Source organism: Alligator mississippiensis, chromosome 5 (genome assembly GCF_030867095.1).
Source record: "Alligator mississippiensis isolate rAllMis1 chromosome 5, rAllMis1, whole genome shotgun sequence".
Taxonomy (NCBI): Eukaryota; Metazoa; Chordata; order Crocodylia; family Alligatoridae; genus Alligator; species Alligator mississippiensis.
The window spans coordinates 215,973,768-216,001,511 of NC_081828.1; the positions used below are offsets into that span (position 1 = coordinate 215,973,768).

The following is a 27,744-nucleotide window of genomic DNA, read 5'->3' on the forward strand; positions in this document are numbered from 1 at the left end:
CGTACAGATAAGACTGAACACAAAGAGGAACTAATGGACCATAGAAAAGCTAACTGCCACATCATAGAGAAGTAAGGCTAGAAGGGACCTGAAGAGCTCATCTAGTCCAAAAGTTCCCAAACTTTTTCTTATTGCATACCTCCTTCCAGATTTACCACCTGCCTGCCTATCCCTACCACCATACTTAATGACATAGGGCGTTTATACACATGCTCCGGGAGTGGGGGAGGGACACTTTAATTAGAGTGGCTCTAAAAGCTGCTCTAATTAAACTCCCAGAGCGTCTTGTGTATCAGCGTCCCTGTGCTTTAAAATGGCAGTGGGGGCTCTTTATCTAAAACTCATTGAACAAGCTTTAAATAAAGCACCCCCACCACCATTTTGAAGCATGGGGACACTGATACATGAGACACTGGAGGCTGCTGGAGTGCAGTAATTACCACACTCCAGCAGGCTCAAATAATTGAGTCTTCTCCGATGCACTGTAATTACAGTGAGTAAATACCAATTATTATTATAATGAAAATTAAATCCACCATTATACAATTTCTCCCACATAGCCCCCCGAGATGTCTTGTGTACCCCCAGGGGCACGTGTACCACAGTGTGGGAGCCCCTGATCTAGTCCAACCAAGGATCAAACCTGCAACCATGGTGTTAGTAGCACCACGTGGGATAGGTGTCCTGCTTGGGTGCTTTCCATTCCTTAACACATCATGTCTTCTTAGCAAGACATTTTTTTTTAATCTATTTCTTTAGAAATTTGTGTGCAGCCGTTTACACCAATTATTTATTTTTTAAAATGTTGAGGTACTAGTCAGGGGTACAGCTATTACATGAGCTTGGCTATTACGTGACTAAATATGGTTGCTGTTAGATATGAGGATGACAGTAATGATTATAATTATTATGATTGCTATTTATCTGTGCTGCCAAGGCTAGGGAGCTCTCCATTGAGGGACCAGGACCCCATTGTTTTAAGCAATGCATAAATACAACTAAAAAGGATAGTCCCCTAGACTGCAGAGCTTGCAATCTCAGTACCAGACAATGGGCAACAGATGCATGCAGACAGACAGGGGGAGCACATGGAAGCAATGAGGCAGTGTTGGTCAGTGGGAGAGGCAGTGGTTGACCCACTCTTGATCTCATCATCCTCATGAACTTCCTTCCATGTTCTGCTTTGCAAATATTGAACTCTGGACAGGAGGAAATGCACAGAGCATTTCTCAGAATCATTAACAGTTGCACAGAGGTCATAAAAGATTACGTCTGAGAAACGTGTCTACTTTGTTCTTACCCATTCATACGATTCTGCACCTATTAGAGTTTTCTTTACCCAGAGATCATCTGTTCTCTTTAAAGGGAATGCAGACCGGAGCCCCCAGTTAAAGATAAAAGGTGGGGGGGAAGGAGTCAGTATGGTAAAAACAGTCCCAAGAGGAAACCTGCATTTTTAATCTCACTCCGAATATTTCAATGGATGCAATGCATGGGGTTGTGCCAGGGATAGCACAGCAACCCCGCTTGGGATGACTTCTCCTGTTTTTTGGGGTGTAGGGAGGGCAAATCAGGTGACTATGGCTCTTATTCAAACCCATATAATGTTGTGAGCATGCTCATACAGACACACACACACACACACACACACTTGTGCACATGCCTCCCCAACAGCTCTGTTTTGCTAAAGGTGAGCAAGGTTGCCATTAGATACAGGTGGGAAACATTCTTCCCATCCCAGAAAGCTTTGAGGTTTCAAAAACGTTTCCAGTCTACATCCCAATAAATTGGACACACTTTTGGGTATTTTGCCAAAAACTACAGTGATAGAGAAAGGCCCATCCCTGGAGAGCAAAGAGCTCATCCAGGAACATCTCTGGGGTAAGGTATAATCAGATTCATATCCATGCTGTAATGACTGCTTAATTCATTGTTTAAAGTGGAAAAGGTCCAACAGGAAAAACTGGGGGGAAACTCAGCACAGAATAGCCCATAATTGCATGGTTATGGCACTCACCTGTGCTGCGAGAGGGCAGCAGAACAGGGCTTTGAACCTCCTTCTCCTCCATCCAGGTGAGTGCTTGGACTACCTGACTCTGGGCTCCTTCAGGATCTTGCTGCCTAGTTTTGACCAGAAGTTCCAGCCTGTGCCAAAAATACCTCTCCCAAGTGGTACTTGAACAATTCAAGGCTTTGAATCAGCATTATCCAATGTCCAGAGGTGGGTCGGGCCATTTTAGAATCATAGAGCAGGTCTAATAATGTAATTTTTAATGTGGCTGAATTTTCTGCCCAGAAAATTCAGGTGCGTTAAATTGGGCCCCCACATACATCTGCAAGTGTGCCTCTCAGGAGCAAATTTGCTCCCGACAAGAGAAGTTCAGTTTAGGGCTGCCCCTGCCTTGCTTGGCCCATTTTCAGCAGCCAAGAGGAGCTCCGGCTCCCCCAGATGCCAGCCTTAGGCAGGAACAGGACCTGTCCCGATCTTCATGTGGCTTGGAGGCAGCATCCCGCCGAGCTGGGACAGCTCTCCCCACTCCCTGTGGCCCCCTGCTGCCTAGGTTAACAAGAAGCAATTTGCTCCTGGTCAGCATCTACATGTGCATGGTCTAATGCACTCATTTTTAGTACCTGCATCTACAGGTCCTAGAAAACATTACATTAGACTAATCTGCTGTGAATTAATTCCTGTGCACATGTAGATGCTGATGGTTTACTGTGCATTAGATTAGTCTAATGCGCAGTAAAGCGTCTCATGTAGACAGACCCATAGAGTCAGAGAAAATGAGGGTTGGAAGGGACTTTAGGAGGTCACATCTAGTCCAACCCCCTGATCAAAGTAGGACCAGCCCCAACTATCTAATCCCAGCCATGTGACACCTATACAGATGTAGTTCCTATTCTCACCTTTGGTGGAACAGATTTAAGCACACCCACCCAAGTGGAAACAGAATCTAAGCTCCATCTAAATGCCAAAAATAGTAGCTACATACACACTGCTTTAGTGTGTGAAGACTAAACAGGATTTGGCCCTGAGTGACCTCTATAACCACCCCTAAATAGGTTCCTATGGGCATTCATACACGTGCTCTGGAAGTGGGGGAGAACGCTTTAATTAAAGTGACTCTGAGAGCCACTCTAATTAAAGCACCTGGAGCAATACGTGTATCAGCCTCCCCATGCTGAAAAACAGAGACGAGGGCACTTTAACTATAGCTAGTCGAATGTGCTTTAGTTAAAGCACCCCTGGCACCGTTTTTCAGTGCAGGCACTCTGATACACATGACGCTGGTAATTACCACACTCCAACAGGCTCAATTAATCGAGTCTGCTCCAGCACGCTGTAATTACAGTGCATCGGAGCAGCCTCGCTGCACACGTGTAGGCACCCTATAATTCCTGCTGATGCTAAGAATAAAGCACGTAGGTGGTTACCTATGAAGCAAGCTGGTGGAAACGTTCAAGTGATCACCTTTTTGGCATAAATATTCTCAGCCCAGGATGCTCGAGCATTCCTGGATGCTGGGTTTGAAATTCCCCTGAGTGTTCCCACTGGAAACGTTTGCACACGAAAAGAAGAGAAGCAAGATGGTGAGATTGATGTATCTGCCAGAACGCAGCAGCACGAGTTGAATTTCACCCATTTGCAACCCATCTGCTAGGTGAAAATGGGAATGACAGGTGCATTTGCAGAAATGGTGACCTTCTCCTTGGATATTTTCTGAAGGTATTAAAACATTTTTAAAAAGGCAATAGCTAATTTGTCCAAGGTGACTTGAGATTTTTGCTCCAAACCCACTATTGAGTCCAAGGCTGAGACAGCTGGAAGGGGCCTGCCTTTCAGAGGATGGGTTCTCCGAGCACTATGGAAGTGTCTCAGGTGAGAGACCCAGACACTGGTCTGCATTCACTGCTCCAGACCCTCAGCAGATACGAAAGCATCTCACTCTGCTGCAGTTTAGGGAACAAAAGCACTTACCACCGGCTCCGTGCCCAGCCTGCTGAGTACTCAATTCATTTGCTGTGTTCCAGTGCCCACGGTGACTTATACTGGTATTGACTCTGCTTTTCTGCTTTGTAATGTCAGTACAGCCTCTCGCTGCCCATTGCCTGACCTTTCCGATCCACAGTGCTTTACTCTGTGGCTGTTGGCTACATGATTTAGATAAGTGGTTCCCGCTGTTACTCGCTCTCTGCAGAAAACAAGGCACCGGCAAACTCTGCAAACACAGTGTTGTGTTCCCACAGTGTCCCCGTATAAACATTTCTGCGCTGTCAGCGGCACTGAGCCTGGGATGCCGATAGAGGAGATAAGCTCGCAGCTGGGCCAATTCTCCAGAGCTGAAGCAGCTGGCTGTGTGTGTATGTGCATCATTTTGGACAAGCAAATAAAGGAATATGGGAGAGAGGTGGCTTTTGTGACCAGCTAATGCAAGTCCCATTACTGACTATAAAGCTCTTCCCAGCAGCTGTCAACGTGGGTGGGGGAGCCAGCTTCTCTTGTAAATCTGAGATCAGCTCAATAATTCAATGTCCTCTTTCCTTTTAAAAGGACATGATCATGCTCAAAACTCCTAGGTCAAGTACTCTTCTCAGGCAGCCCAGCAGGACACAGAAGGGCCTGTACTCAGGGGACAGGAAGGAGAAATTGTCCCTGTGTATTAAATTATTGTAATTACAACAGATGCTGGAAGGACTTTTAAACATCCTGCTCTGGAGCTTAGGGCAAGAAGCCCACAGCATGGCACAGCCAGCAGGGTCCCTGTGCCAGGTAGAGCCCCCTTGACATTTTTCCCTACCTCTACAAAACCCTATTTGTGCCTCTCCTTAGAGAGGAGGGGGGAACTAAGTGTGAAGTCTGTGTATGCAATTCAGGAATCATATAGCATCCACTGAAGCATCTTTGGACATGAGCCATATGATGGGGGGATATACACATGCATACACCCATACAGACATATACACATCCATGCACGTTATATGTACGTATATATAAAAGTATATGAATGTGCGTTCATGTGTGCACGCGTATATCCCCTCCATCATATGGCTTATGCCCAAACACCATATAGTGCAGTAACCGAGACACCCTTCTCCAACAAAGACCATATATATTACAAAGAGGATGGAGCTGGGCTAGTCTCAGTGGGGGCAGATGACAGGACAAGGAGCAATGGGCTCAAACTGCAGCAAGGAAAGTTGAGGTTGGATATTAGGAAAAACTTTCTCACAAGAAGGGTGGTGAAGCACTGGGACAGGTTACCCAGAAAGGTGGTGTAATCTTCATCCTTGGAGGTTTTGAAGACGTGGGTAGACAAAGCCATGTCTGGGATGATGTAGATTAGGCTGGTCCTGCTTGGAGCAGGGATTGGACTAGATATGACCTCCTGGGGCCTCTTCCAACCCTCATTTTCTATGATTATCTATCTATCTATCTATCTATCTATCTATCTATCTCTAATTTATATATTATATATCAAATAATATAACATTATATATAATATATGGGATATTATATTGAATGTGTGTGTATATATGCACACATATACTGAAACACGGTTCTTGGGCGTGATCCATGTACACGCACTTTTATGTCATCATCATCATTGTGTGACAAGGGCAGCAGCAGTAGGGTAGCAGGCGGGCCATTCAGGTGCTGTGGGTGCTTAATGCCGTGTGTAGACGATGTGGTAGGAGCGGTGGGATCTGACAACCTGCTGTCTCGAAGGCATAATTTTGGGAAGGGAATAAAGTCACTGAAAACCTTTGAGCAAACAATCTCTAATTTGGCATTGGGTCAACCGGACAGTGTAGCTAGCTAGGATGGCTGGCAAGTATGACCGCACGACTGTGGCTGACTTCGAAGAGGTGATGAAAGAGATAGGCCTTTCAGTGAAGAAGGAGCAAAAGAGAGAGCACTTGACTAAGCTCCTGTGTGATAATGACCAGGCCACAAGATCACCTCCACGCGTCCATCCTGAACCCACTGGGCGTCCCGAGGGGCCATCCTCTGAGTGGGACTTCTGGAAATACCAGCTGCAGCTAGAAGCTGAGGAGTGCAAGCTCAAGCATGAGCTAGAGCTGAAGAGGATGGAGCTGGAGGCCCAGCGCCAGCATGAGGAGGCCCAGCACTAACACAAGCATGAAGCTGAAGAGGCCAGGCTCAAGCACAAACACAATCTCTTAGTACTCAAGATGCAGTCAAGCGCTGGAGCCGCGGGCGCTCAGCTGGCACCAGCTGCAGCCCCCAGACTGAGCACCCCAGTCTTCTCTCACTGCAAAGATGGAGATCATCCAGAAGTGTTCCTATGTAACTTTGAAAACCAAGCATGCCGATGGAGGCTGGGGAAGGAGGAGTTCATGAGACATACAGCGCAGTGAATGAGAAGGCCCATACCCATCTTGTACATCTTGCATCATGCACTTTTCCAGCTTGCTGGCATGTTATTAAGTGTGTGCATAATACATTAAAGCAGGCTAAATGCTTTTGCACCGCTTTAATGGTGTCGGTGTTTGCACGCCTCAGCGGTGTACTGCACATTAATTCCAACCGCTGTAGGGAATTCAGTGCTGTAATGCACCTTAAATGACTTGGGGTGCAGCAGACTCCTGTGAGGAGTTTTAGTTTGCTACCCCTACAGCCGCGGAGCGAAGCATCAGGGTCCGTGCAGCTCTGCGGGTCTGTAGGAAGCCCTGCAGGCAGCCTAGCAGCAGCCTGGGAAAGCAGGATCTGCCTATGAAAAGCAGCAAGCCTGATCTTCCCCTGCCCTCCCCCCCTGGAGCCTGCCTGCCTGCCTGAGCTGCACAGGGGCCCAGTGCTCCCCTCCATGCCTGCAGTGCCCCCCGGGGCCACCCGAGCCAGGTGCCTGGAGGCGGGTGCCACCTGGGTGGGGGGCAACACTGCCGCAGAGGGAAGCACCAGCCCCCCCTCCTCCTCACAGCCCAGGGTCTGCTCCACCTGCCGGCAGCTCACTCTCTCCTCCCCACCGAAGAGGCAGGTAAGTCAGCAGGGTGTGTGCATGACACGGGGCTTTAATTAGCCCTAAATTGAACCAGTGTGTTTTAAAACTCACAGCTTCAATTTAGGGCCCCCGGTTCATCTACACACGCCCATTGCTATTCAAAATGTGTCACAAATGTCTTTTACCTTGGTGCACCACCGGAGCCAGCCAACAGCTAGATTCCCAACAGTCTGCTGGTATGTTGCTTTATGCCGGGTGTCACTTAATAGCATCCTCAAAATACCCCCTAAGCCATGCTTCCTTCTGCCAAGCTGTAGTTCCTGAGGCAGCATTTGCATCTCATCCATCCAGCCTGTCCAGACCAGATCAACCATGCCCTCACAAGTAGCCCTTCTATACTCCTGCTATAAGTCTGCTGCAAAACTTCTGATTTTATCATTTTATCAGGCCAATTACCTGGATGCAAGGTAAGCAGAGATCTCTAGTGCAGTCTCTCCAGCTCCTGGATGTGTCTTCTGTATACCGTCCACAGCTCACATCCATCCAGCAGGGTTATCAGTAACAATGCCCCGTAGATGCTCAGCTTAGTAGATAGCTTGATCCCCTAAAGATCCCATATGCACTCAGTGATCCTTCCAGGGAACACCGTAGCTTGCCAGATACAAGCATTCAGGTCCCCAGTACAAACAGAAACGGCTGCAATTCTTCCAAGATAGGTCAATTCACAAACGATGCACGTGTACGCATGCACACACACACACCATATGCATATACTTACAGGCCTACATATAATTCCCTTGTTTATCATATTAGTGACTCCACTTAGGTGGTACAGGAGAAAGAGGAGGACAAAAAAAGAAGGATGTCCAAATTTGCCCTTTGCCATTAGAAGATGCATGAAGCTGTTAAAACCAAAGCCATTTGCACCATTTCTGTTGTTCTCTTTCTGCAATTTTTTTACCCCTGACAGCAAAAATAGATCTGTTACCAAATTGTTTCTAGATAATTTTAACTTAAACCTTGTCATGCCCAGGCAGAGTAGGGTAATGTTTGCTTGCAAGTACTACACAAAGAGATGGATGGATGGATGGATGGATGGATGGATGGATGGATGGATGGATGGATATTCTTAATAAAGCTAGTGGTCCATTGGACTTTAAAAAATCGACAGGAGATAAAGGAAGCCTTTCCACTTGGTTCTGGAATATATACTCAACTGACATAAATGAACATAGCTCATCTGCTTGAAATGAAGCTACCATGGTTTCTACCAGCTGAGTGGTGTGGTCTTTAATTTCACCAAAGTGAAGTGTGACCCTGCTGAACATCACCTTCGTTGCTCCAGCCCATACCTAGCATTTCTTTTACCAGACTTGAGGCTTCTGTTTTCTAGTAGTGAACTGTTCTTATAGATGGTTCTCTTGGGTTTTGTACCTATGCGCCATGCAAAAATGAGTGAACAATTCCCTGGCTGTAGCATTCTTTTGTTTTCAAAATGATGTAAGACGGGATTCGAGGCACTGAGATGTCGGATACCATTAAACCAATGAAATGTTAAACTACTTTTATTTCTGGCATATTATTCAAAGTCAACTGAAAGGTCAGTCTCTTGGATAATGGAAGAAATCCTGGATTTAAATAAATATATGGCCAAACATTGTAAGTGTTTTTAAAGAGGAAAGAATCCTGAAAATATATATATCAGAACAGCCTGTTGGTAACAGCCTGTTTCACTCAATGGGAGAAAGTGTTGTACTCATCTTTGCACTAGAAATATCTGCTTATGGAGAGTTGTAACAATGACAGTGAAACTGAACATCCATGTCTACTTTAAATGAGGAGGATTTAAATCCATGTCTACTTTAAATGAGGTAGGCTATTTGACTCTCTCTCCCCTGCATGAGGAGTGTGCTTATCCAGTAAAATGTGACTAAGTTGCTTTTTCTTCTTCCTGTTGGCTCTTGTGAATATTGCACTGTTTGCTATTTATAAATACTATTCCATCTCTTACAGACATCCTAAATGTCCTAAAAAATGAGGTTTTATTCACCAAGGCGCCCCCGGGGGTTACAAGAAATAATGGCCACAAGCTAGCAGAGAGCAGATTTAGATTGGACATTAGGAAGAACTTCTTCACAGTTCGAGTGGCCAAGGTCTGGAACGGGCTCCCAAGGGAGGTGGTGCTCTCCCCTACCCTGGGGGTCTTCAAGAGGAGGTTAGACAAGTATCTAGCTGGGGTCATCTAGACCCAGCACTCTTTCCTGCCTATGCAAGGGGTCGGACTCGATGACCTATTGAGGTCCCTTCCGACCCTAACATCTATGAATCTATATTGGACCACTTTTTAAGTTCAGGAGGCCACGTACCCATTTTTTTGATTACTTCTGGTTAGCTGGTAAAGTGCAGTAGATATATATATATATTTTTTTTTTAAATAAATGTAACTTAAAGAATAATGTTGTGAGGATGACTTCTAAAGGCTTAGGACTTTGATCTCAATTATGCAAGTGCTGAAACCCAGAGGGATGCTGTAGAGGCAGTGTGCCAATGGTAAGATCCCTAGATTAAGCCATCATTTCCCATCTCTGCCAGGGTCCTGCTACGTGACACTGAGCAAGTTGCTTCATGTCTCTGTTTCCCTTCCTACTCACTGTCTGCTCTAGCGTGCACTCATGGGAGAAGGAGCAGGCTCCATTTGGAGTTGTACGTGGGAGAAGAGTATGCAATGCCCAACCCTTAGGACATCAAGAAGCTGGGAGACTACTGGACGTCCTGGATTCATGGGAATATGAATATTTATGTCTAGGTGGATTCACTACTAGATTAACCCATCTAGACCCAATAGCAAGACCAGTGCCTTTCTGTGGGTGCGTCTGCACGAGACTGTAACCGCGCAGTAGCCTAATAACACTGCACAGTAGCGTGCCTGGCAAAACCCATGCTACTACATTACTGTGCAGTAGTATTAGGCAGTTAATGTTGGGGAAAAAAAAACCATGTGCTGGCACTACTGGACAGTAGCACAAGTTACTGTGCATTAATTTATTACTTGGTTATCCAAATGCTAAACTTAACATGCAGTAGCTGTGGTGCATTAATGAACATGTAGATGCACCCTATATACCAGTATAAGTATATGATAGTGCTCTCCAAGAGCTAAAGGAGTGGCTGGTTGAAGAAGTAGAAGGGTATCCTCTATGTGAAACAGACTGTAGAGGTGGGATGCAATATATATTTTGGCTCCAAAAATTAAATCCTCCAAGTCAGGTCAGGGACCTAAAGTTCCCGTTGGGGAGACGCAGATGGCTCAAACTGGCATTCATGACGTTCACTATGTTGGGTGCCGGGAGGGCTGCACCAGGCGACTGGAAGCGTGGAAGTGGAGCCATGTCTGACATTCCTGCAGCCAATTTTGTTTGCATTGTCACCTAAAGGCTGTTTCAATCCATTTCTGTTGAAGAATCTTATTCGGTGGCATATTGGGAGGTTCATTGTATGGCTCGTTTTTGCAAAGCATGTTCATTTTCTGCATTCTGTCTTGACTTCTAATTGGAAAATCAAAGCTCTGGAAAATAAAAAGGACTAACGATACACCAAAAGAGCTGGACTCCGATATCACAGAGTCATAAAAGCATACAAAATGAGGGTGGAAGGGACCTCAGGAGCTCACATCTAATCCAACCCCCTGCTCCAAGCAGGACCGAACCCAACTATCTGATCCCAGCCAAGGCTTTGTCCATCCGATATTCGAAGATATGTCCAGCAGATGTTTCATGTTCCAGTATTCCTGCATGATTATATCTTCCATGACACAATTGCTTTCTCTCCCTGCAAGAAACCATGGTGCATCATGGGATGTGTAGTGTAATGACGGGGTTTGGCTTGCAGATGGAGCGAGGAACACATGACATCAGATGTGCAATGCCGGTGAGGCACCTCAGTAGTTATCTCAGACTCAGCCTTGCAGGTGTTCAGCCAGCATATCATAGCCATTTACATTTTTGCTTATAAATAAGTCCAAGGAGACATTTAGGTGCTTTTCTTTTCATTCATGTTCATGTTTTCCACTTAAAATGATTATTTCCTGACCTTTTCCAACAGTGCATTTGTTAAATCCCCAGAGGCCTGTCCAAAGTAGGACTCCAGCCGGTGCTATTACCGGTTCAGCTACCTAATTCCTCCTGGCACGGACCTTAATGAACAAGCTCTGAGCTGCTACATACAACCCAGCGGCCCTCTTTTCCTTGCCACCTGAAGTCAGGCTGCATTCATGCAGCATGCTGAACCATTTTGCCTGGGTCACATAGAGCTAAAACCTCCCCTCCTGCTGCCCCACAGTTCCCTGCCCCATGGGGCAAAACTATACCACGGCTCCCAAATTAGAAATGACAGGCCAAAAAAGCAAGAAACAAGGCCAAAAAAGCAAGAAACAAGGGATAAGGAAAGCAGGGAGAGCAAATTCCTCTGAGCTTCTGCAGTGTGTTTACCCAGGAAAAGAATATAAGACTTTCTAAGGAAACTGGAGGACAGTTTAAAAAAAAAACAAAAACCAAAAAAACACCAAACCTCCAGCATTTTCACTTAATTACAGAGAAGGAGCTGGTGAGGGCACAGCATGGGCTCTTTTTTATGCTGCTGGCTGCATTTTTTTCTTGTTGTTGTTGTTCACTGTTAATTTTCTTTTGGGTCACGGGCTATTTTGGAAAGGTTTCACAGCAACTCTATCCTTCTGCTTGGGGTCGGCTTGAGGATCCCGGTCAAATTGTGTGGAGAGACTTCATTGTCTGAGCACTTCCTGGAGACCGCAGGGTACACGGCTTGGCAGGCCTGAAGTGCAAAGACGTGTGTGTGTGTGTGTGTGTGTGTGTGTGTGTGTGTTGGGTAACAAGCTGAAGCATCTCATTGGGGGGTCCACATGGAAGAGGGGATCCAGTTGGTTTTCCAGTCAATAGGGAGGTGCTATCAGCGTCCCTCTGCCTCTTCTTCTCTGGGCATGGGCATATTTCCTCCTTCCTCGGGTCTTTCTCACATGCAGGCTCTCTAGGGAAAGCTTGTCTGCTCTGCCACCCACATAGGACACATATGACCCCTCTTCCCCAAAGTGGGATCAGAGGGTATTAGGAAAGTAGGCTTGGATGAGATCTCAGGAGGTCATCTAGCCCAGCCCCTTGCTCAAGGTAGGATCATCTTTGACTAAACCATCCCTATCCAACCTGATTTTGAAGATTTCCAGGGTGAGATATTCCACAACTTCTCCAGACAGCCTGCTCCGATGCTTGAGCACCCCCATAGTCATAAAGTTCCTCCTCGTCTCCAACCTAAATTTCCTCTGGTGCAGCTTGAGACCATTGCTTCTAGTCCTGTTCCCTGCCGTCAGAGACCATCCTTTGACCCTGGGATCCTGTGACGCCAGCTGACTTCCTGCCCCTGTGGCAGGGGGCTGGACTCGATGGTCTTCCACGATCCCTTCCAGCCCTAATGTCTATGCAATCTATGAAATCAAGGATTTGAAGGCTGTTATCAAATTCTCCCTCCTTCTCCAGATGAAATAACCCTAGTTCTTTCAGGGTTTTCTCAGAAGTCATGCTTCCCAGGCCTCTAATCTTTTCTTTTCCTCCCACTCTCCACTGGACAGCTTTCCAAATTGTCCACATCCTTATTGAAACGTGGGGCCCAAAGCTGGGCACGGTACTCCAGTGCTGAACAGAGCGGAGGGAGGTCAGGTCCTGGAAGAGTAGATGCAAATGTGGCCATGCCAACTCTGCAGGTCCCCGCCGAGGAACCCATAGCACACGGGATGTAGCGGACACCCCTTGGGGTTCGACTGGCTTTGCTCAGGATTTGTGAGACCCAGAGGCAGCCAGGAGAAAACTTAGGAAAGACTTTATGGTGTCGGTGTAGGGTCCGAGGGACGAGGGAGGGGAGAAGCTTTGCACAACGCAAAGCAAAAAGGCCTGGAGTAATGGAGACTACCCTCCCTTAGCCAAGGCTGCTTGCTCGACTTTTCCTTTTCTCCAAATTTTTCTGATTCTGTCTCCTCGTCTCCCCTTCTCTGCCCAGCTCGAGAGCAGCCAACGACAACAAAAACACAGAGATCTATTCTTTTAATGGGCCAGCCAAGAAAGAAGGGGGAAAAAGGAAAAAAAAAAAAAAACCTTTTCCCATGTCTTTTCCTAGTTCTTTGCAGACATACGTTTCACCCACTGTCAGCGACCTGGCTGAGTCCCATCCCAGCAGATCCTGTAACCTAATATTTCAAATATTTTCTTTTTGAAGAACATAAAAATATCAGGGCTGCTTCCATGCCCCCTGGCTGCAAATCCCTCCTGCGAGGGGTCACGATTGCAATGGGGGATTCAGCCTATTATTTGCATTTGTTCTTTATTAAAAACGAGAGAGAGAGAAGCACTCCGATGGCTTTCCACACACATCAGATGTTTTTGTTAAACATGTGGGTATTTGAAACGTCTTAATGACACGTCTGTGTTTTGAATTCTTGGGGTCTTAAGGAAACTACCTAGCTAAGTGGAAATGTAAATAAAGGCCAGTTGCAGCTAACGAGATGGATAATGGCATTTTGTATTAGCAGGCAATCCCAGATAGCTGGGCAGAATTATCCCCAGTGCCGTCGCCAGACCACAGAGCTCGGTGCCCGCCAAGAGCCATTCCAGCGACTCCGGTTACAATAACCTCCTAACGATGATCTTACCCGACAGTTTATTCCAAGCAGCAGATCAGCGCCCTGGTGACACAGCGTGCCCGGGTAGATTTGGGGATGAGCATGCATGGTTGTTATGGGAGCTGACACCCTGGCGCATCTCGGACCCCTCCAGCTGTTCTCCCTCTGCCAACATACTGCTGGTTTTCCGTGCCTAGTGATGGGATTGGAGAGAGAGGGTGGCATCCTAATGCTACTTTTTCTCCCTCCTCTACAGTTTGTTGCTTCCAGCAAGTCATAATCAGTCTGATCCTGTTTTATACAGTGCCCAGTCAGTTCCCAAAGACCTTTCTGGGCATCTCAGAGCACAATAGGAGGACCCACAGAGCAGCCCTGTGATAAGCTGTATGCGACCATAACCATAGCAATGGTTGCAATAAGATAATATGGGGAGGTGTCCATTCAGATCATTATTTGGCAACACACAGGCATATAATAGGGAGAAATTCCTGCCCTGCAGGCCTCACAGTCTAAATAGGACAGACAGAGGGGAAAGAAAGTCAAAATGTTTTAGCTGAGGTCACACTGAAGTCAAGACAGGAATCGGACCCAGGTGTCTTGACCCCTAGGTCAGTGCCCTATACACTTGGCAAGATTGCCCAACTCCCAGCAGACCCGCAAACCTTTTGCAGCAATCTGTACCAGCACAGCTGACTCGCCTCCCACCCACAGGGACCTTGTAAATCGCCCCTCGTAAATCGAACGACCTCTGCATTGTCAACATTTATCTTGCAAATCGAATGACATCTGCATTGTCGTTCCAGCACCGTCATGATGCAGAAGAGGGGATTTAGGATCGTTTTCCCCCTCTCATGCTGGGCATTTCCATTCTATCCCACGAAGCTGTCTGGGATGTAATGAGGTCAGGATTTATCCCATAATTTAGCATAATAGGAAAGAGGTAGATGATCATCCCTGGTGCAGTGGAAGTCATTAATACTCCACCCACAGTGATTTCTGTACTCCTTGTTCCCAAGACAGGGAGGCCTATCAGTTCCTGTAGCTACCTGAGGCAGAGGACGTTGAGATTTCATGACCCCACACAGGCATAAGTCTCTCTTTGCCACTTGCTAATTAGTGTGTTTGGCAGCAGTGATGCTACCCCGTGGAGTGAAAGTCATGTCTGGGTCTGAGGCGCAGTTACCTGGTTTTGATGGTCCAGGCTGAGTCTCAGGAACTGCAAAGAGATGCACTGAAACTATGGACCACAAGTGGGGTCCACCCAAGTAGAAGGGATGCTTTTTGTTCGGCTATTGGGGGATCAGAGCTTCTCTTCTACCGAAAAAGCTGGCAGTGGGGGAAAGGGTGAAGAAGGAAAACTTCTTTAGCAGCCTGGAAGAAGGAGGGAGAAAGACGCAGATAGATTAAGGGGTAACAGGAGAAGCAAGAGAGATGTGTTGTCCGTCACATGATTGCAAAGTTCACGAGCCATGGCGGCATAACATCATCCCGGCCCTTTGACATCAATGTTAGCTACAGGAACCAACTTTGCATGGGGTCCATCACGGGATAACGTTACACCCGAGTCGTTCCAGTGCTGTGGGAGGAGGCACTGGTTTTGCAGTTAGCTTCTCCTCTCCGGAGGCTGCCTGCCTGGTGGAGGTAGGACTGCACAGATGAACAAGCATATGCATGTGGATGGACTGGATTGAGCCAACACACCTGAAAAGCAAAGGAAACAGAACAAAACAAAAACTTTGGAAATGCAACAGGTCCAGTTTGGCTGTCCTAGATTTTTAGCTCCAGAAGGCAACTGCAAACGAGCCCAGACACCCCTTGTTGCGGGTATAACCACCAGATGCAGTTACTGCCAATTGCAAATGTATCCCAGAGATTTGCAGAGCTGGGTAGATATTTCCCTTCGTATCAGGCCATTTGCATGCTACAATTCAAATGCACAGCTCCTTTTGCAAGAATTTTCACAAAGTGATTCCTGATGCTGGGCTTCACTATCCCAAATCACCTCATAATGATTATTTTTAGCGTGGCCCCAGAAACCCCCATGAGAAGGATGGCCTGCATTCACTGAAAGCCATTAAAACCCCATTGCTTGAGGATACAGAGGAACATATTTTCTGCATTTCCAGTGAGTCTCAGGTCAGGTGGGGGTGTTGGAGCTATCCCATTCCTCCACTCGGGGGCATTGTCTTAGTCTCTTTTGTACTGTGTGTTGTTCAGGGATCACTCAGAGCCAAGGCTATTTGACCAGCCCCTGAGTTATAACCAACCAGCAAGGAATGAGTCTCCTGCTTTGGTTTCAGATGGCTCATGCCCGGACCCCTCAAAGCAGGGTTGGCCAACCCACATGGGCAGCCTCCATGGCAGGTTGTGGAGGGAGCAGGGAGAACAGCAGTAGAGGAAATAGAAAGCAGAGCAGCAGATTGGGCAGGAAGAGGAAACCAGAGCAATGGATTGGGCGGGTGTGGGGCTTACCTTGTGGTGCAGCTGCCAAAAAAAGGTTGGCCCCTACCATCTTAAAGGCACCGTTTCCTATTCAGGCTGGTCCTTGAAACCCCATCATTCCCAAAGGATCATCCTTGCACTTTCCACTGGAGTCATTTTCTCAGGCCTCCGGTTACTGCGGTGGTTTTACCTATTAAACATCCCATACAGGTTCAAACTCTGTCATGGGTGTCTCCTTCTCCAGCTGTCTTTGATTAGGTAGAAACGTAGACACAGTCAATGCTCAGCAAATCGGCCAGAAATCCCCAGCTCCCCACTGCCACGGATGCCTCCACTCCTGGCTGCTCTCCGGCCTGTTGGCTTCTCGCAGGCAGCTGTGCTGAAGACTTTCCCTTCCGAATGGCACCGTCTCATTGTGTATTTTGGCAAGCCCACAGCTGCAGATCGAGAGACGTGTCGGGAGCCTGGGTTTGCATTTCCCCCTGGAAGCCGTAGGGCCGGATACCCAGAGTCGGACCTCTCAGCTAGGGCTCAAGGCACAGGATAGAAAAAGCTCACTCTGGGGATCCTCCCAGCCCACAGCAGCCTCTTGGAGGGAGTTGAATTAGAGCAGTTTGGAGGCTGCTCTGACTTCCTCGGTCTGCAAACAGCCCCTTCCTTCCAGCCATGCCCCTTTCCTGTGAGCACTCCTCGCTCTCTGCAAGCCAGCAGGAGGAAGTGGAAAAATATATGCGACTCTCTACTGTTTCATCAGACTCATTTCTATTCATTTTAAGCTACAGCAACATGCCTACCCCACCCCCACAGCCCAAGGCTTTCTCTCCCTTTAAAGAAGGTCTTTTAATAATACCACTGGGCTGTCAAACCCACCGTCCTCACGCTGGCTAATTTCCTTATGACATAAGTAAGAGCAGGCCTCTGAAATGTGTCCAGAAATCTGCCTTCAGGTTCCTATCTATATTGTTGTAATGGATTGCTGAGTTTTTGATTTATTATTCCAAAACGTCTGGCCAATATAAATGTTTCCTTTCCTTAAAGCTCACAAAGATTTGCCATAGGCCTACAACGAATATTCCAATCTGACCACATCAATGAGATGGCCATAAATTACACGAGGACTCATAAAACCCAGTTGCCGGTATACGTTGCTGCTTCTACTTTCATATTGTTCATGTGACTCACAGTCCAGGCTTTATCGGGTGGTGAGCACCGCAGCTCAGAATTGCCAGCGAGAAATGTCAAAACCAGCAAGGCGTTTCTTGACCTTTAATGACTAACGACAGTCGAGTTTTTACCCCATTTCACTAGTCTACAATCTAAGCTCTTGAATTCGAGCCCTAGGAGGTTAGCTCATCAGATAGCAAATTATTGCCATTGCTGGGAATGGGGGGTCTTCCCCAAGCACAGGATATTTGTCCCTCTGAAAGGTCATCCCTTGGAGACTTGATTTCTCCAGTTGCTTAACATCATCCTAAGTATTTTTGTGACAGTGGAAACTGTCGCCGTTTCCTGGCTACTCGGTGCACCTGGGTGGGATCAAACTAACAGCAGGCTCGTGCACACCTTAATCCCACATACTTTCCAATTTGGGGGACAGGAAGGACTTTGCTGACAGATGAGCCAGAGTTGCCTGTCTGTGCCGGGGTGGATTTTGCTCTTTATGATCTTTGTGGCTAAGTCAGGGGATATTTGTTTTTTTTACAATCCTAGCATCTGAAATCGAGTGTTTTCCTTTTTATTCTAACTCATTTTCTAGCCCTCGTGGTTGCTGGACACAGTGTGGGAATGTGATGGTGGTACCACCTTGAAGGACTTGAAAGGAGCAGTGGCGAACCTTCTACGTAGGTCTCACTTCCTTCGTCTTTGTGATGTCTTGGGGTTGGAAGGGACCTCAGGGGTTACCTGACCCAACCCCCTGCACAAACGCAGAGGCAGTCACAACCCTACTAAATGCAAGGGGTCATGCTGAGTCTTCCAGGATAGTGCAATTGGAATTTATAATGTTAAAGCAACATAGAAAATAAAATCAGCAACTTCCCCATTGCATCAGGAACTTCTCTGCCCCCCTGTTGATATCACGGAAGCAGAACCAATAGGAAGAATGGCAAAAAAACCCATTTTGATCCCCGCTATGGATCATCCGAGGGAAACGTCATGGGTTAGGACCAAGCTATTTCACCAGTGAGCCCTTTTTTCTGTATGCCTTGGGCCACAGGTGGAAACAGTAGGTGTCCTGAAGCTGGCACGCTTTCGTCCCACCTCCAGGATTGAAGGGAGAAGATTTCCACTCCCATTTTTGTGGCTAAGGTCATAGAATCACAGACAATGAGGGTGGAAGGGATCCCAGGAGGTCACATCTAGTCCAACCCCCTGCTCCAAGCAGGACCAGCCCCAACTGCATCATCCCAGCTAGGGCTTTGTCTAGCCGGGTCCTCAATAAATGGAGATGCCATCACCTCTCTGGGTAACCCATTCCAGTGTTTTACTACCCTCTTTGTGAGAAAATTCTTCCTAATATCCAACCTCAACTTCCCTTGCTGCAACTGGAGATCATTGTTGCTTGCCCTGTCATCTGCCCCCACTGAGAACAGCCCAGCCCCATCCTCTTTCAAGCTGCCCTTCAGGTAGTTGAAGGCTGCTATTCAATCCCCCTCAGTCTTCTCTTCTGCAGACTACATCAGCCCAGTGCCCTCAGCCTCCCCTCACCAGTCATGTCTCCCAGCCCCACAACCATTTTCATTGCCCTCCGCTGGACTCTCTCCAATGTGTCCGCATCCTTTCTGTAGCGGGGGCCCAAAACTGGACACAGGACTCCAGATGTGGTCTCATCTGTGTTCACTAGGTCCATCTCCTATTCTTAGCCTTGTTTTACAGAGGAGAAATATTGCTAAGGTGCAAAAAAAAAACCAGAACTGAGGTCCAAGCTACCTTGAGGATGCAAAAATTTGCATGATCAAAGACCAAGAGAGCAAGCCTTACGAGGAGAGGATGAGGGACATGGGACTCTTCAGTGGGGAGAAGCACAGGCTCAGAGGGGACCCCAGCATATTTCCTGCCTATGGCAGCGGGGCTGGACTTGATGGTCTCGCAAGGTCCCTTCCAGCCCTTAAGTCTATGAATCTCTATGAATCTATTAATTAAGTGGCTGGAGGGGAGGTGATAGTATACAGAAGGGCTGGTCCAGAAGGGACTTCCTTAGATTCGCTTGACCACAAGGAGCAGATTTAGACTTGGAGTTGCCTTCCCATCAGCTCACAATAAGGACCCTTAAGAGCCCATGGGGTCTACCCTGGCCCCGGGTCTATGTTCAGGAAAGGAAATAGGGCTCCCCACACACAACCCTCTCCAAATCAGGTGGTGAGGTGTGGGCCTGGGGGGACAGAAAATAGGTCCATATCCTGACCTGTTGACCAGGAAAGCTAAGCCAGCACATGGCCGGCAGAGCAATAATTTATTGCTGCTGGAGGATGTGTATTCTTTACATGTGATGAGCACTTCCTCACATGAGTCCCATTGAAGACAACCGAGGGGGACCATTATCCCATGTGGCTAAAAGGATCTACACCCTGGCCACACGTTCCTACCACCATGGAAAAAGGAGAATCATAGAGAAGTCAGGCTGGAAGGGACCCCCAAAGGCCACCTAGTCCAACCTCCTGCCCGAGGCAAGACCATCCCTATCCAAACCATCTTATCCAAATGCATGGTCTGATCTACTAGCAGGTTGTAATGAAAGAAAACAGACTGTAAAGACCACCCACATCCCAATTCATTACAGCGTGGAAGTGAGCTGGGTGATTTCTCACAGTGTTTTCTCTTTGGGGGTCTTCATGGGGTCCCTTGTAGAAAGCACCCCTGGCTCCGGGCTGTTCCTAAAGGCACAGTCATACCCAGCAAGATTGGTGTTGGAGCGTCTTCTGGAAGAAACAAGTGTCTGCTCTGGCTGCCTTGTCTCTTGTTTAACACTGGTATCAAAGGTGGGTGAGTCATGAGCCTGTCCGATCCTTACAGAAAACAGATTTTTCCACGAAGAGAAATGACTCGGGGTCTCTGCCTCTCATTCAGGATGGTAGGCACTAAACAGAGAATGGGGACATCACCCTATAGGCACCCAAAATGCAAATGGCATGCAAAGCCAAGCCAATCCTCCTGCCAAAATCAGCAGAAATTGCATGACCACATTATTGCACCAGCTATTCCACTGGTATAACAGAAGCAAAGATCAATGCACTGGTTTTAAAGAGCGTATAGAGGCTGTTTTGGATGAGAAGGACAAGCCTCATTACTTCTCTGCGAAACAGTAGAAGATGCTGATCATGTTGTTCTGTTACTTGGTCTTCATTGCAGGTGAGGAACTTCAGAGCCAAATGCAATGCTGGATGGCTTGCTGGTCAACACTGCTATAGATTCATAGATTTTAGGGTCTGGAAGGGACCTCTCAAGATCATCAGGTGCAGCCACCCCGCTCTTGGGAAGGAAAGACTTCTGGCGTCAAATGACCCCAGCAAGGTGAGCATCCAGACATTTTTTGAAGACATCCAGAGTAGGTGATTGTACCACCTTTGGGGGGATCCATTCCAGACCCTGGACACTTGAGTTGTAAGAGCCAGACTTTTAAACTTGGGTGTCCAAGTTGGGTGCGTATGGGCCAGATTCCAACCTTGGGCCTAGATTCTGCTCTGCTTTTGTGTGATGCAGCACCTTCCTCCAGAAACATCTCCATTCATTTCAATGGGGCTACCGCCCTTTTGAGAATGCTTGTCAATATAAGGGATCTGTCCCTTAATATTCACACAGGTCTGTGCAGAGGAGGCTGTATTACAGCAACGTGAGGAGCACTGCACTGCTCAGCTCCCCAAATGGAAAGGTGAGAGTGGTGTTTTCTAAAGAGAGCGAACAAAAGGGAGGTGAAACTACAGAGTGGTCTTGTGATTGCTCTCAAGCCAGAGACAGCCTTGCAATCCTGGAGGGTTGTTGCTTCTTCTTTTGTATGATGGACTTGCAGCAACAATTGTAAGTCCAGTTTAAGGTTAGTTAACCTTAATGTTCTTGAGGAAAGGGAGTGTATCTCTGCAATGTCACCATCAAATTTGTATAGTGGGCAGAGTATTGTTATGTGCTCCATCATTTGATCAGGATTGCCACGGTCACATTCTGCAGGATGATTAATACTCCATCTGTGCATTGAGTGACCGCAGCGGCTGTGCCCGGTTTGGATCCAATTTAATAGCTTCCATGTTTTTTTGCAGAAGGTCAAAACCAGGAGGCTTTATTGTTGGGCCAGAAAGTAGATGTTTGTTGCAAATGGTGGTTTCGTTCCACATTTTCCTCCAAGCTGCTGCACTGTCATGTCCTACAAGGGCTTGTACACAAGTCCACAAAGGCTTCCAGGAGACCAAGCAGTGATCTGGGAGGTTCTTTAAATCTCTATGGACGGGGAGGTTTGGGTTGTCATTCACGCAGACAATTTTTCTGGATGTAGCTTTGTCGCGGCGAATGTCTGGAGGAGCAATGTTGGCCAGTGCTGGTAACCATTGAATTAGTGTAATTTTTGAGGTTCTGGTCATGGCACACATTGCAGAATTTAGCTGGACATCCATGTATTTGGTATGAGGGCTAGCAGCCCAGACAGGTGCACAGTACTCAGCCGTTGAGAAGACCAAAGCCATAGAAGAGGTACAAAGTACTCCCGCGGTGGCAACCCAGCTCGTTCCGAGTGTTCACACCATGTTCACCCAACTCATGGTCTTCACAGCTATTTTTCAGCGATGATTATGAAAGGTTAAGATGAGGTTGAGTGTCACACCTAGGTAGCACGGAGTTGGATCATGTTGCCATTATTCCCAACAAAAGGTGACGTTGAGATGAACATGTGCATTGTGGTTGTTGAGGTGAAACGCTGGAGGCCTAATAAGAGGTTGATAGCTGAGACAACACAACACTAGTGGACAGCTCAGAATTAACCCCTGACAATGCAAATAGAGATGTCCAAGCAGTGGGATGCAGCCAGTACAGACAGGAGCTAATGGAGAACAGACAATGTCCTGATGCTGCAGACGATGCCTTGGAGAAGCCAAACCCTCCAGGAAACAAGACCTGGTGCAGAGGGGCACACAGCGCTCAAAGGAGCACAGGCTGCAGCCAACACCATGAGCCAAAACGATGGCTGGTATTGGGAACAACGAGGGAAGAGATGCAATGGGCTGCCTCCCTTTGCAAGTGTGTTTAAGGTAGCTTTGCACCCTGATACCATGTTGGTACTTAAGAGAAATCATGCGAGGTGTATAAGTAACCTGATTTTAAATTAAATTATCCAGCAAGAGCCCAGACCTTCTGAGATGGAGAGAGAAGTCTGATTTTTGTACCCATTTATGGTCCTCTTTTGCCCAAGTCGTGGTGGGTCAGCTCCTCCATGAGCATCGTTCCACTGCTTTCACCCAGAAACAGGATTTGTCTTAAAGTGTTTCAATGGGGCATACGTAGTACCTTGCCTGGCACGGGTCCTCGGCACAGGGGCACGTTTCACTCTCTGCGACTAGCATCCAATTGTTTTAAACCCAGTGACAAAGAAATCGGAGGTTTGCCACGAGCTGTTACAGAGAGAAAGGAGAGGATGCCTTGTACTCTGGCTGTTTCATGTGCAAACTCCTACAGAGCGTGCAGACCTCACGGCAGTCGGGCATGGCTGACCCCGCTCCCTCCTTTCCAGCATGTTGAAGTCCTATGAAGCACTTGTCCTACCCACCAGGAATCTGTGGGTTGATGTAATTGCTTTCCCTGCACCCCACAACCATTCCCAGAGCCCTCCTTGACCCCATTAAAAAAAAGAGAGAGAGAAGTGTGGGACCAGATCCATTTCCCAGAGTTTCCGCCAGAAACGTGAGCCCTTTCTTCTGCCCAGGACCTGACCTTGACTGAACGGTTGTTAACACCGAGCCAAAGCATCTCTGATCCCTTTTTCTTCACTTCCCCTAGCTCTCTTCCATGTGCCCGGCTCCGTAATCTTAACTCCAGCCCTGAGGTTGTCTCCACCCCCAACAATTCACAAACAATATAGCGCGCCAGATCCTTAGCAGGCATCAGTTGACTTACCTCCACAGGCCTCGAAGGGGCCCAGCTGATTTCTACCAGCTGTGGATTTACCCTCATTGATTTCCATGGGATTAGGCTGATTTCCATGGGTTTGGGATTTGGCTTAGTACCTTGAAAGCCCCTGGCTTGTTTTGCAGTAGTGCACTCAGCCGCGTTCCTTGGCTCCGGTCACATCCCAGTCTTCTCTGGAAGCTCTTCCTGCAACCTCAGCCAGCGGTGCTAGGGTCAGAAAAAAGCAGGGTATAATCATGAAAACAACTAGTTTGGGGGCTGTGCTGTATATAGGAGCTTAATCCTCCTACTCAAAATTGCTTTCCAAGTCTTTTCCCAGGGACTCTCGGATTTCTGCAGACGAGAGCTTCCGTTCCTTCGAAGACTCCTCTACATGCAGGAGGCTAATCCTCCTTCCCCTTTTACAATCCCTTCTCTTCATTTGGGCCCCAATCCAAAGCCCGGTGAAGTTAACGGGAGTCTTTCCATTGCCTTCCAAAAGTTTTGCATTATGGCCTAAATGTGCTCTCTCTCCTCTGCCCTCCCTCACTGAACCATACATTTTCTCCCATTGCCTGGCATAATTAACCAGTGTTGACCTCTACATTTTCGTGAAATGGGGTCTCGTATGGAGATGAGAAAAAAAATCTAAAAAGAAATAAAAAGAAGCAATCAGCCTTTACAAGGCAGCTGAGAAGTGTGCTGGCTTTTATTTTTATTGCTGCTATATTTGTGTTGCAAGCTTGCATGGAAATCACTGTTTAGCCCAAGGTCATTTTTAGGACAATGGCAGTTTGCCAGGCTTGCCCGCCCCACTCCATGGGCTTCAGATGGTTTTCTCCCAGATGTGTGAGCTGTGTTCAGGTTATTTGCCCCTCCTGAGCTGAATCTCATTGCACTGTTTTCTCTCCATACGAGATGCTCCCTGATCTCTGGAGTGTTTTCCTTTCCTCTCCGACCTTGCAGCACTTCCCACTCTGGGGTGATCTGCGCATGTGGTGACCTGACTTGCTCCTGATGGGTAACTAAGGTACTAAAGAAACTTAGAGGTAGCAGCAACCACTATGGTCTGAATCCTGAACCAATTAGACCAGCATTGGGCACAGGTACTATCTCACTAACCAATATAAACCAACCACGTGCAAATTTAGGCTGGAAATTAGAAGGTTTCTTACCATCAGGGATAGGGACAGAAATTGGACATAAACTGGTATAAGTGATCAGAAACAGGAACCAGTTCCAATCTATAACACAACAGAAGTTCAGTGCACATAAACCGCTTTCGAAATGGCTGAAACTGGTTTAAGATAAACCTGGATAGATGGATATAGTATCAGACCTAACTGATTTAGGTTAAATTGGTTTATTGAACTTCTGTCCTAGATCCCCTCTAGATTCAGGTTAACTCTCAGTCTCCCAGCATCCCAGAATGCTTTGCAACCCCACTCTACAAACCCTCCCCCCTCGCAGGGTGGTGGGCTAGCTCTGGCCCAAGCTGTCTGCTCCAGCCAAGCAGGGAAGTGTGCTCTAGCACCCCCTGGCTTCTGGTCTGGGCCACTGCAGGCACACAGATGCATTTCCAGAATCAAAAGTGAATGTGTGTTCATTCGCTTATTGGTTCAATCTACACAGTTTAGACTAACCTGTGGATATTGAATTGATTCACCCTCAGGCTTTTTGACTGTCTGTACTTAGCTCAGAAAAGCAAGGTCCAACAATAGTGAAATGGAGGCAAAAATCCTAAGTACTTTTGAGAGAGAGTTTGATAAGTTCATGACTATATTTATATGATGGGGTTGTCTGTCATAGCAGGGGAGTGAACTCAGTGACCCAGGAAGTTCCTCTTAAGTGCTATGTTCCTCCCACACCTCAGAAGGAGGTGAAGATCTCTGTGAGTGTTGGTTGAAGTCGCTTCATTTTGAGGCAGGAAGAACTATTTCTGGCCAGTTCCCAATTTAGATCTGCAGCTGTCTTCAAGTGTTTTCAGTTTGTATGGCATGGAAACTCTCCCTCATTTGCATTTTAATGGAGTGGCAAGCAGAGTGAAGGCAGTGCTCATAGAGTGAGAGCCTGCTGCTCTTTTCCATTTGAGCCAGATTCGCCGGGACCCTTCCCAATGGGTTGGCTGCTGTTGAAAACCTCTCCCCCCTTCCACTTTGCCCCCCACAGGCAGGTCTGATATTTGGTTAATTGGGTGAAAACAGAGCTTAAAGAAAGGGTGAAACAAAGGGCTTGTCTAGACTAAGATGAGATGCCTCCATGTAAACCCTGACCTCTCATGCCTGCAGCCACACCCCAACCTTGGAGGTACACCAGTGCCACTACTTCAGGGTTGTTCCCAAGCATGTTGGAGACCAAGGTCTCAAGAGCAGCCACAAATGGACATCCTGGAGCATCCTCCTGGGTGCACGTGTGAGTCTGAAGCAGACCTGTGGTCACAGCTGAGGGGGGCGGGCAACATCCTAGTTTGGTGTGCCCTTGAGGAACACAGATAACCAGCAGAGGCCAAGGCAGGGTTGCAAGTAAAGCACTGGCTCAGCATGCAGGAGGCTTGAGTGGGGTAAAGTCTAGGCTCCCTCTGTGACCAAGGTCCAGGCAAGAATAGCCCTCACCCCCAAAAGTGCTATTGATGGGGTCTCACGTGTGCATAAGGCACGAGAGAAAGTCTTTTTGCACAATTAAGTATGGCAAAGGGGGTCTTTAGAAAACACCTATCTCTTAAGGCCCATCCCCATCAGCTTTGATCCGTACTGTCGATTGCCCTGTGTAAGGAAAGCTTGAGGCAGCCAACTTCTAGGAGTGACCTGCCAGGTCTCTCTTTGAGCAAGCAGTCCCATGCCGTGTCCTTCACTGCTTCTCACCCAGCAGCCTGTCTCCTGTCCCATGGAGTAAAACAACATCGCCCGTCTTCAAGATCCATTCCACTATGAAGGCCCTCTTGACCCACCACTCACTGAAGACAGACGCCAAGGAATAGATAAAAACCCAGCAGTATATCAAGTGGGGGAGGGAAGCATCCAGGAGGTAGCTGCAGAAACAGTGAAGCTCATAAACAAGGCTTCATCGGAGTAGGTGAAGATGAGTGATCTTGGCCCTTGGAAGACTATCCGCCGGGTCACTTAGCACTGCACTACTATGGCAGCAGGGATAGGACCCAAATCTTCCTTTTCCAGCCAACACAACCTCCTGTGGTTTGAACTAAGGGAGCTCCCCCATGCAATGTTGAGTCTATAAGCCCTAAGGCAGACAGCTGAGCTAGGGACTCCTAGCAGAAGGCAGTCATGCATATGGATGCTCCCCTGGCCAGTGCACTACAAAGAACCTGGAGATGAAATTGCAAAGTGCGATTCAGCAAGGAAAGAAATGCAAATTGCACATCTGGGAGAGGGGGGAAATAATTCGAAACACACTCATGCTTTGAAGGGCTAAACCTGGAAAGCAGTGATGCTGGAAGAGACCTGGGGTGATAGGAGCCCACCAATTGCATGGGCGGCCTTCATGTGAGGTGGCAGCAAAATAAAGTAATGCAACATGTGCCTGGCTAGATGCTAGTTCCTTTGGTAAGATGCTCAGAAAAGAGGTGATAAGGAATGAATCATTCTGAACACAGGAACAGTTGTCAAGGGGTTATGAGCATGGAGGAAAAGGCAGAGAGATGATACGATTGCAAACGCTGCCCGGGGCCCACAGATACCACAGAGCTGGATGCATTCACTTCATGGATGTGGATCCAAGAAGAAGTCCTGATCAGTCCAGGCAAAGCCCGAGGCCTGTTTGTTGCAAATGGAATTTATTTAAACTCATTTAGGGCCAGATCCTGCTCTTGCTGAGACAAACTCCTAATGGTTTCATGGAAAACAGGATGCACGTGGTCTCCAATTCAATAGTACTTGCAGCTTTCATCCATCCACAGTCCAGGAATAGACCTGCACTGTTAAGAATTTATGGCAGGCTCTGAGGCTGTTCTCTTTCCCAGCTCTCCTCACCACATCAGTGGCAAAAGACTTGGGCGGAGGTTATTTTTCAGATGTCAGCTCCATGCAAACTCCTCATCTTGTGCTCCCAAATCAGCGAAGCGATAAATTAATTTGGACTCCGTCTGCAGCTGGAGGGGAGGGAAGGAAATGGCATGAAAGAAAAATGAGGCTTTATATTTAAGATCATCCTTCAAGATTTTGATGCAGAAAGTTGGAATATGTAAATATTTCATAAAAAAAAAAAAATCCCCACATACTTCAAAAAGAAAAAAATACAAGGCAGTAGGGAATTTGTTCTCTCCTTAATTCATTTGCATACTCCCATCATAAATGTCATAGACACTAGGGCTGGAAGGGACCTCGCAAGATCATCGGGTCCAGCCCCCTGCCCAAGGGGCAGAAAGTCAGCTGGAGTCAAATGATCCCAGCAAGATAAGCATCCAAGTGTGTTTTAAAGGTGTCCAGATTAAGTGCTTGCACCACTTCTGGGGGGAATCTATTCCAGACATGGGGACTTGGACGGTAAACAAGTTTTTTCTTACGTCCAGCCTAAAAGGGTCTTCCTGGAGTTTGTGACCATGAGACCTTGTCTTCCCTTGGG

At 47.3% G+C, this 27,744-nt stretch overlaps 1 long non-coding RNA gene across 2 annotated transcripts; it reads right to left on the reverse strand.

The window, feature by feature from the left end:
* Nucleotides 1–9,970: 9,970 nt before the first annotated feature.
* Nucleotides 9,971–23,764, reverse strand: LOC109281466 (uncharacterized). Of its 2 annotated transcripts, XR_009462744.1 has the most exons (4): nt 23,478–23,764; nt 23,176–23,394; nt 16,114–22,673; nt 9,971–15,342 (listed from the first exon to the last, which is right to left on the reverse strand). It is a non-coding gene; the product is annotated as an uncharacterized LOC109281466 (long non-coding RNA). The 2 variants fall into 2 exon arrangements; XR_002088118.2 differs by having other exon boundaries at nt 23,176–23,764.
* Between the last annotated feature and the right edge of the window lie 3,980 nt (nt 23,765–27,744).